Here is a 9,601-nt window from a genome sequence, read left to right on the forward strand (position 1 = left end):
GCTTGACAGCGGGAGGGGGGAGGGGGAGAGCCGCGGGGGGGCGCACGTCTCGGGGCTTCATACAAGCGATCTGCCGGCTCTATAGCCGGCGGATCGCTTGTATATTAACGGGCATCGCTGCCTCTTTTCAAATAGCGGGGATTTCCCGCTCGCGCGGATGTAACAGGACGTGTATACACGCCCAGTTACATCCAAGAAGCTCCCGGCAGGCCGTGTATACACAGCGGCTGGCCGGGAGGTAGTTAAGCCAGTTTTCTATCCAATTACTTATGGAATAATCTATACCTACTGACCTTAACGTATACATTAGCCGCATGTGGGGAACTGTGTCAAATGCTTTTGCAAAGTCCAAGAATACTATATCCACAGCAATTCCTCTGTCCAATGTATTACTCACTTCCTCATAAAAAGAAAGTAGGTTTGTTTGGCAACTTCGGTCTTTTGTGAATCCGTGCTGACTATCGCTTATGATATTATTTTCAAGCAGAAACAATTGCATGTGATCCTTGATCAAACTTTCAAGTATCTTGCCAACTATCGAGGTTAAACTTACAGGTCTGTAATTACTTGGTAAAGACTTTGATCCCTTTTTAAATATAGGCACCACATTGGCCTTGCGCCAATTCATCGGTACCAAGCCATTCATTAGAGAGGCTCTAAAAATTAGATGCAATGGCTTTGAAATTACACAGCTCAATTCTTTGAGGACACGTGGGTGTAAGCCATCCAGTTCAGGTGCTTTGTTCACCTTCATTTTGTCTGTTTCTGGACCATATCAATAGTCAGCCATTGTGGTTCAGTAGAGGCTATGGCACTGCTAGCCCCATTATGGTCTTGAGTTACATTGTGTTCCTTGGTGTGCACAGAGCTGAAGAAAGTATTTAATAGATTTGCCTTCTATTTGTCCCCGGTTACAAACTCTGAGTTATCTTTTAAGGGGCCTACATGCTCAGACCTGATTTTTTTTTACTATTAATATATTTAATGAATTTTTGGGGGTTTGGCTTGCACTCCTGTGTAACCTGTTGTTCATTTTGAATCTTTGCAAGCCTTATTTCCTTTTTACATATTTTGGTATATTCTTTGTAGCTTTCAAATGACGACAGTGTTCCCTCATTTATATATTTTTTAAAGGCCTTTTCTTATTTTATATGGTTTTTTTAACATTGGATGTCAGCCACATGGGTTTTACTTTTAGCCTTTTAAACTTATTGCTTACTGGAATATATTTTGCAGTGTGTTTGCGAACAATTGTTTTGAAACATTCCCATTTTTGTTCTGTGTTTTTTGATGAAAATATTCCCTCCCCCTCTAAGTCTACAAGAGCAGCCCTCAGCTTGGGAAAATTTGCTCTCCTGAAGTTAAATGTTTTTATTTTTCCAGACGAAATTAATAGAAGCTAAAAATGTTTTCATTAGTTTCGTCAAACAAAACACATTTTTATGCTATTTTGGATTCGGCCACCATCCTGGAGGCAGGGCACATCCTGGAGGCAGGGCACATGACGCCGCGCATTCGTGGCGTCGGGTGATATCACACGCCTGTTGGGGGCCCAATTTTCTGTTCTTGCCTCGGATGCAAAAGGAGCTAGCTACGGCTCTGTCCTCATTCCCTGTTGCTTACTTTATGGGGTAGCTCCGACTTCCAACCTAGCTTTGATCAACCTTGTGCGTTATGACACTAGGCTGTTTATCGCCTACTTTGTGTTTCTGAGCTGGTTACCTTTAGGCCCGGCGCTACTGTAAGGCAAGGCAAGCGGCCGCTTGAGGGCACCCAAGGGGTGAGGGCGGAAAAAATAGTAGCATGATCATAAAATCGTAAGGTGCCTGCACCATGTGTATATGTTTGGTGTTTTTTTTCATCTTTCCCCATCTGCCTCCTCCTGAATGCACCTTCGCCTGAGTTGGCAAAAATCCTTGCACCGGCCCTGGTTACCTCCTCTGGAATGAAATCTTTTTCATGTACAGCCTATACAGCTTCCCAGATCTCTTGTAGAAAACTACTAGTGGAACCCCTGCTAATGCACCCTTTCTTAAAGAAGAGCTCTGGGAATATAAAAAACGCACGCTTGCAATGGGGCTTCCCCCACACTTCAAGGGTTAAGTACTTATTTTGTCTAAGGGGCTCAAATAAAGAAGATATACTCAGTTGATCCTCGATCCTGTGGCGGTCACCGCTCACCTCTCTTCCCCTGTTCCCCTCCGCTCCGCTCCGCTCCGGCTGTGGGATGTCCCTCGGTGTCCTCACATCTAATGCAAGTGAATTCACCTGTATAAGACATAATGATGTCAGTGGTCCTCAAGGAAGGTGAAACTGTATGGACTGGTCTAGCAGCCTGGTGGGACTGATTACTGGGTATGTTTATCTGCTTTATTTGAGCCCCCAAGACAAAACGAGCAACCCACTGCAAGAGTGAGTCTTTTTTTTTTTTATTCTCAGTTCTTCTTTAAGCAATGAGCATTGAACACCAGCATGAACACCTACTTTTTCCTTGCCTTCCCTGAGCTTTCCCTAACTACTGCATATCTGTTCCAACAACGCTGAGCAAAAGGCGCTGGGAACCTCAACTTTTTTACGGAGGGGCCTGGTGCATCAGAATAACCCCATAATCGGCTCTGCCAAGCCACCTGACAACAGTTCAGAGGCCAGAAAGTGCATGCTTAGTAATGGTTGTGTGAACAGTCCAATTAGTTCACTGCTTACCGAACTGTGAACAGCTAGAGTTTGGGTCGAACTCATGGCTGACCCAATCCCAAAACTCGCAACTGACAGGTGAACACTTAGTAATGACAAATGATTTTGTTTCAGTGCCTTAAAATGTATGTCGGGACAAAATAAAAGTATGCTGTGCATCTCCTCAATACATGCATATTTCCCTATGTTTCATCCCTTTGACCTGGTGCCTCCAGCCATACGCATGTATGTGGTAGCACAGTATCGAGCAACACCATGCTGCCACATATATGCATACAGCCATCGTCCCTCAATTTGTGCTGGAAGCATGCTCAATCACATGTCCACAGCACTGTGACTATGTTGTCATCGACAGCTTCAGGTCACTTAGCGCTTAGCACAGTGATCACATGAAGCCCAGGAAACACTTATGGCATTAAGAAACCCCTTAAGAACCCCCCGGCGGGGGTCAGCGTTAAAGGTTAAAGACACTTATACAAATACAGAAAAAATACACATAGATGTGCCAGAAATGCACTCAGCTCCTAAGTCCTCTTGTGAGCTGACAGCACATAGCATTTTGTAGACTATGGAGTAGTGTCAGCCCTGCCAAGTTTTAGATATCCCATCGCATTCCAGACTGACGTATCTCTTCTTGCAACTGCAGTGGGTGCTGAAAAAGCCATCGGATGGAACCGCAAAGACAATATAGATAAGTAGGTCACTGGCACACCAAGGTCCACATTAGCAGTCTGTCCTTTATTGACATTATATGAACATTGTCATGTTACTCATGCATTGTGATATGCCTTTAAATATTATCTGCTTTATCTGTCTCTGGTATTTGTCTCCACCCCTCCCATAGTTCAGTTTTTCCTCTGTGTAGATAGCTCCACCCTTCTTCATTATGTTCCAGTCTGCATCTCAGTCACATGTCCTTTGCTAAGTGGATCACATTATGATCTTTTGACTTATCCTATGTTCGCTGTTGTAAAGATCAGCACAATTTCGATTAAACTTCTAAATGATCTTCAAGGAGTCATATGGATTGAGTCAAATGTCTGCCAACTCACTGCTATCTTGCTACAACTCAGGGGCGTAACTAGAAATCAAAGGGCCCCATAGCAACATTTTTCCTCCCCCCCAAAAAATGCCACGTAACAACACATTGCTACAGTCATGTGGCATAGGGCCTGAGTTACAGCATGTATTATTATTATTATTTCATATCTATAGGTTGAACCCGATGGACATGTGTCTTTTTTTCAACCAGACTAACTATGTAGCTATATGATTACATGCAGTAAGAAAACAATCACTATCCCTGGACGCATTGCTTGTGCATCCAGGGATAGTGATTGATTCCTAACCACTTGTAATCATATCACATACAATTACATGCGGTTTGCAGGCATTCACACGTTCACATGCAGCTATCACCTGATCATTAACTTGAATGAGTGACAGCTGCCGCTTGGAAATGGCAGATTAGGGATTCCTGCTGCAAATTCCTGACACAGAAATCTCTAATCACAGCTAAACTTACAGGTGTGAATGGGGCTTAATACACACACAAACAAATAGAAAAATGCCCCCCCCCCCCAACACACACATAGAATAATGCACCCCCCCTCGTCTACCACAGATAAAATAAAACTTACACACACAGAATAATACACCCCCCCTCGTTTCCCATCCCCCGCAGATAAAAGAAAAAGCCCCATCACCTGCACAATCCAGGTGATGGGTAGTTGATTAGTAGTTGACTAGTAAGGTCTGGTGCAGACCTTAATAATCCTTCCTTTCGGACGGAGCTCAGAGCTCCAGCCGCAAGGAGCTAGTGATTGCCGGTGCTGACAGGAGCAGCTATGCGGTCTGCATCTGACAGAGATGCAGACTGTGTAGCTGCGGGCCAGATGGTACAAGTTCACGGGCCAAAATTGGACTGCCGGCCGGTACTTGGAGACCCCTGCAGAGCCTTCCTTTCTGCTGCTGACCGGGTCCCCCCTCTGCCCAGGGCCCCTAGTGGCCGCGTGGGCCGCTATGGCAGTAGTTCCACCACTGCTACAACTTTAGGTTACAGAGATCACAATTTCAATGCTTAGACTGGTGAGGCAGAACATCGCCTCTTAAACACCTCTTCTCCAGGGTGAATAAGTATAATTTTTGTAATCTTTCCTTATAGTTTAGGTCCTCCACTCTCATTATTCATTTTGTTGTCCTTCTCTGAAGTCTTTCTAGTTCAAGGACATCCTTCCTGCGGATCGGAGACCAAAACTCAACAGTGTACTAAAGATGAGGCCCAACCGTTTTTATTAAACTGGTAGAATTAAAGATTTGTCTCGAGTAAATACTCTTTTTTTTTAGATTAGTACTCTGGTAGTTTTGTGAGCTATAGCTAGACATTGCATGCTATTGCTAAGACTACGCTGCTGAGCAATAACTTGATTAAAGAGCTTTCAAAACTTGATAGAAGAGCTAAAGGATGTGTAGCTTTTGGTAAGACAGTGTTTAACCCCTTCGTGACGGGAGATGTAGACGGTACGTCCCGCCACAAAGTGCCCAAATGACTGCTCACGTACACTGTACCTGATGAGCTATTTGGGGCTTTGTAATGCTGGTAACCGCTGAGAATCAGCCGTGACCGTTCATAAATGAATGCCTCAGTATTGAGGCATCCATTAATGAAAGAGTTAAGCTTTTTCAGACACTCAATCCCTTTCAGAATCGTGTATCTGACAGTGAGAGCAGAGGGGCATTTACTGCTCTCACTGATAGCTGGTATAGATCGGGAAATCCTGATGTATACTAGACATGTGCGATTCGTTTCATTACGAATCGAAATTCGTACGAAGTTTCCTGAAATTCGTAAATTCGGAAGCATCCGAAATCCGAATTGCAGTTTCCAAATTATATCCGAAATACGAAATTCCGTTAACGAATTTCGGATCAGGATTTCTTTGAAACAGGAACTAATATTACCCCTGTAAATGAGGTTGAACAACATGACAAGATTTTTTTTTTTTAAACAATACACAGGCAGGAAATACGAAATTCCGTTGACGGAATTTCGTTCCGTTATGAACATTCGTTATATTGAAGTTGAAAATAGCTCTGTGTAGATAGTGTAGATAGCTCCACCCTTCTTCATTATGTTCCAGTCTGCATCTAAAAAAAATTATTTAACCCCCTTATGACAGTGATGTTCGAAGTATGTCACTGTCAATCAGTGTGACCACTTCATGGTCTGGAAACACCTGGGGTTGCCCTGCTGTCTCTACACCATGGCTCGCTAACCGCAGTGAAAAAAGGTCTCCTATGTCCGATCCTTGCAGCTGCAAGGGCAGTAATACCAAGACATTGGAAGTCAACCAGATATCAGGTACCAGAATGTGTGGAAGAATTAAATAATGTTATGCGATCTGAAGAACTCACATCTCACCTATATAATAGATATACGACATTTAGGGAGAGGTGGAGCCCCTGAAGGGACTATATGAGTTCATTAGAGATTCTCAGATATTTATAAGGACCAGGAGGAAGAGGGGGAGAGAAGAGGAAGTAGAGAAGGGGAAGGAGTGGGATCGTGAAAGGGAAGGTAAAAGGGGAATTATTATATCTAGACGTCGATCTGCCAAGTAAACTATCTGTCGACTTAAAGGAGAACTATGAGATGAGTGATTTCCACTCACCTCATAGTTCTAGCCGACCTGTGACAATGAGACTGTCACAGGTCGGCTCAGTAGATCGGGAGGTGAGCGAACACATACCGGGTTCGCTCACCTCTCGATCCTGTCACGGCTCTCTGCCGTGACAGGGGGAGGGGCTGGATTCCCCTCTCCCCGCTCCGATCTGCCAGCGCTGACTGGCGGAACGGATGGGGGAGGGGGCGGGTACAGCTGGCTCTGCCTCTAGATAGGCAGAGCCAGCTGTCACTCAAGCAGCTGGGCGGATCCCGACATCCAAGTCGGGATCCGCTCCGGCGTCTCAGTATACCGCGAGCTGTAGCTCGCGGTATACTGAGCTTAGGGTAACGGGAGGACGACAGTTTGTGTCCTCCCGTTACCCTAAGGAGAACTATGGGGAAAAACACTGACCCCCATAGTTCTCCTTTAATTCTCTTTTTATCAAATTTATCAAATTTATTGAATATATCTATAATGCCTTTGTGGATGTCCAAGTATGATTGAGTTGGGGGGGGAGGGGGGCAAGGAAGAAAGGTATTAATGATATGTCTTGTTTATATGTTATATGGTAGTAATTATGCAGAGGGAATGTTATGACTGGGACAATAAATATTATATGTACTATGTTAAGTGTTGAGTATATGAATTGTTTCTGTTGTTGATGTTTTGGTGATTTGTGAAACTTGAAATCAATAAAAGAAATATTTTGGGGAAAAAAAATGTTAGGTTTTAGTTTTTAAGCAAGTAAATTTTTATTGCAATTTTTATGGCAATACAGAAGTGTAAGACATAGATTAAAATAAGACTCCTAATAAAAGGAGTCAACATAGTACTTGAAAAATTAAACAATGCATTGAAAACATAACAAAATTACAAAGCTATATAATCTCATGTCAGGGACCTAAACCATTTTATACCAAAAGTGTGTAAATTGACAGTTACAGTCCAAATTCCAGAATATTTGATGTATGGGTAACAATTTACACTTGTAAGAACTTGAACTCAGGTGATCGACATGAATGGTTTGTGAGACGGATCAGAAAGGTTTTAGTTTTAGGCCGAGAAGTACAGAAAAATGTCTTAAATCCTAGGAATGTGAGGTTTTTCCAAATAAATGACAAATAAATGAATGTATTTATTGCATTTTTTTTAGCTGTGCTGTTTTTCTAAAAAATAATACAAATCAAAACTGAGGAAAATGTTTTCTTTATGTTTTTTTCTATTTTTTTCTATTTGATTTGTCCTAAGTGAGGTGTTAGGTACACATATGTGATATAAATATATAGCCCTATCTGTCCTCTAAAAACCAATATATAATATGTGTGGGTGCACTTTGCAAGAAAGTATATTACCGACGTGAGAGAATCACACAGCAAAAATGTCAAAAGTGCTTCAGTCATTTACGAACAGAAACTTAAAACAAGCTCACTCATGAAGGGGTTAATGTGTTTCATTGTCCTCAGCAAATTAATTTTCTATTTTTCTGCATTTCATTCAGCTTTATGACTTATGTTTATTGTTTTAAATTGGTTTCAATGATATTCAAAAAACGCTCAAAATCAATCAATGGAAGCAGAGTAACAGCATTGCTCAGAAAAATAAAGCTGTGCTAGGAGGACACAGTGTCAGCCAGTGACTGCTGACTGGGGGAGATTTTCTGGGTCACTTGTAATATCCTCTGTCAGCGTGTAATCACATCTAGGTCTGTAGGTGGAAAGCCCTGGAAGAAGAAAGAACATAGCAAAAATGGATAAAGAGAGCGTGGATGAAACCCAGCGGCATGGAGACAAGCAGAGGAACTTAGAGAGCATTTTACACAGGTAAATTATTGGGGGTTAGGGGAAAATAGGATTACAAAGAAAAGCAACATACAAGGAGATACAGGAGGAAAGTAGTACAAGGAATGCAGTGTACAGCTATAGGAAGATAATAAAAGAGTGTAAGGGGTAAGGTGTAAAGGATAATAGAAGGGTGTAAGGGTTACAGTATAGAGAGAGAGATAAGAGAGGACACCAATGGATAATAGAGTGTAAGGAATACAGTTTACTACTACAGGAGGTTAATAGAAGAGTGAAGGAAATACAGTATACCAATACAGGCAGAGAGTGTAAGATACAGTATACTCGTACAGGCAGAGAAAAGGGAACACCAGAAGAAAACAGTGCAAGGAATACAGTAAAAAGACACAGGAGCATAATAGGAAGATGTAAGGCACGGGTCAACAACCACTTTTATCTGCCTGCCGATCACAGCCATGCAGTGGGTAGATCGTGACCCTGTCCTGTCGCCACTTCTTGACCCCCTGCCGCCTCTCAAACCTTAGATCAGAGCAGGCATGTGAATTCATGCCAAGGGAATGTGTATGGCTCCTTCTCATGTGACACAGCTGACGGGAGACCTGGCAGGACTTCCCTCACTCTGCCGGGTGTGGCTGAATCTGAGGTTTGAATCTGAGATCTGTGAGTACATTTCAGGAAGGGAGGGAGGGGTATTTGTGCTGGGGGCTATTTTAGCTTAAGGGGGTGATGTTTGTACTAGAGGGGGATATTTTGCTTGTGAAGGGAGATGTGTGTTGCTTACTACTGACCCCTGCACTCTGCATTACACACTACTGACTTCTGTACTCTGTGTTATAAACTACTGACCCCTGGACGCTGCATTACAAGCTTCTGGCCTCTGCATTCTATATTACACAATAGTGAACGCTACCCTCTGCATTACATTCTACTGACCACTGCATTACATTCTACTTAACCCTGCAATCTATGTGCCACATACTACTGACTCATGCACTCTGCCAGGGCCGGACTTAGGGGTGTGCGAGCTGTGCGGCCGCACAGGGCACCATGGCAACAAGGGCGCCGTAATCGGTAAATATCATTGATATTTACCCATCCTCCGTGTGGGAAGGACAAACACTGGAGCGATCGTCTGATCACTCCGGTGGTTGTAAATAACGGGACACATAGTACTATGTGTCCCCAGTTATGAATGAACAGGCTGTGATTTAAATCACCTCCTGTTCATTCAAGATTTCCTCATTGGGGAGAAGCACTCAGTACAGAGGCTCCCATTCAGAAACAGCTGATAGTAAATATGAATGGGAAGCCTCTGTACTGAGTGCTTTCCATTCATTGAGTGCTGAGGCTGCTCAAAAAGAAATTGAGGATTTGGTGTTCTCAATTTCTTTTCTATTTTAAAAGGGAAATGTCAGGGATCTGTTTGGACCCCTAATATTTCCC

Source organism: Nanorana parkeri, unplaced genomic scaffold (genome assembly GCF_000935625.1).
Source record: "Nanorana parkeri isolate BGI_ZX_2015 unplaced genomic scaffold, ASM93562v1 scaffold452, whole genome shotgun sequence".
Classification (NCBI taxonomy): domain Eukaryota; kingdom Metazoa; phylum Chordata; class Amphibia; order Anura; family Dicroglossidae; genus Nanorana; species Nanorana parkeri.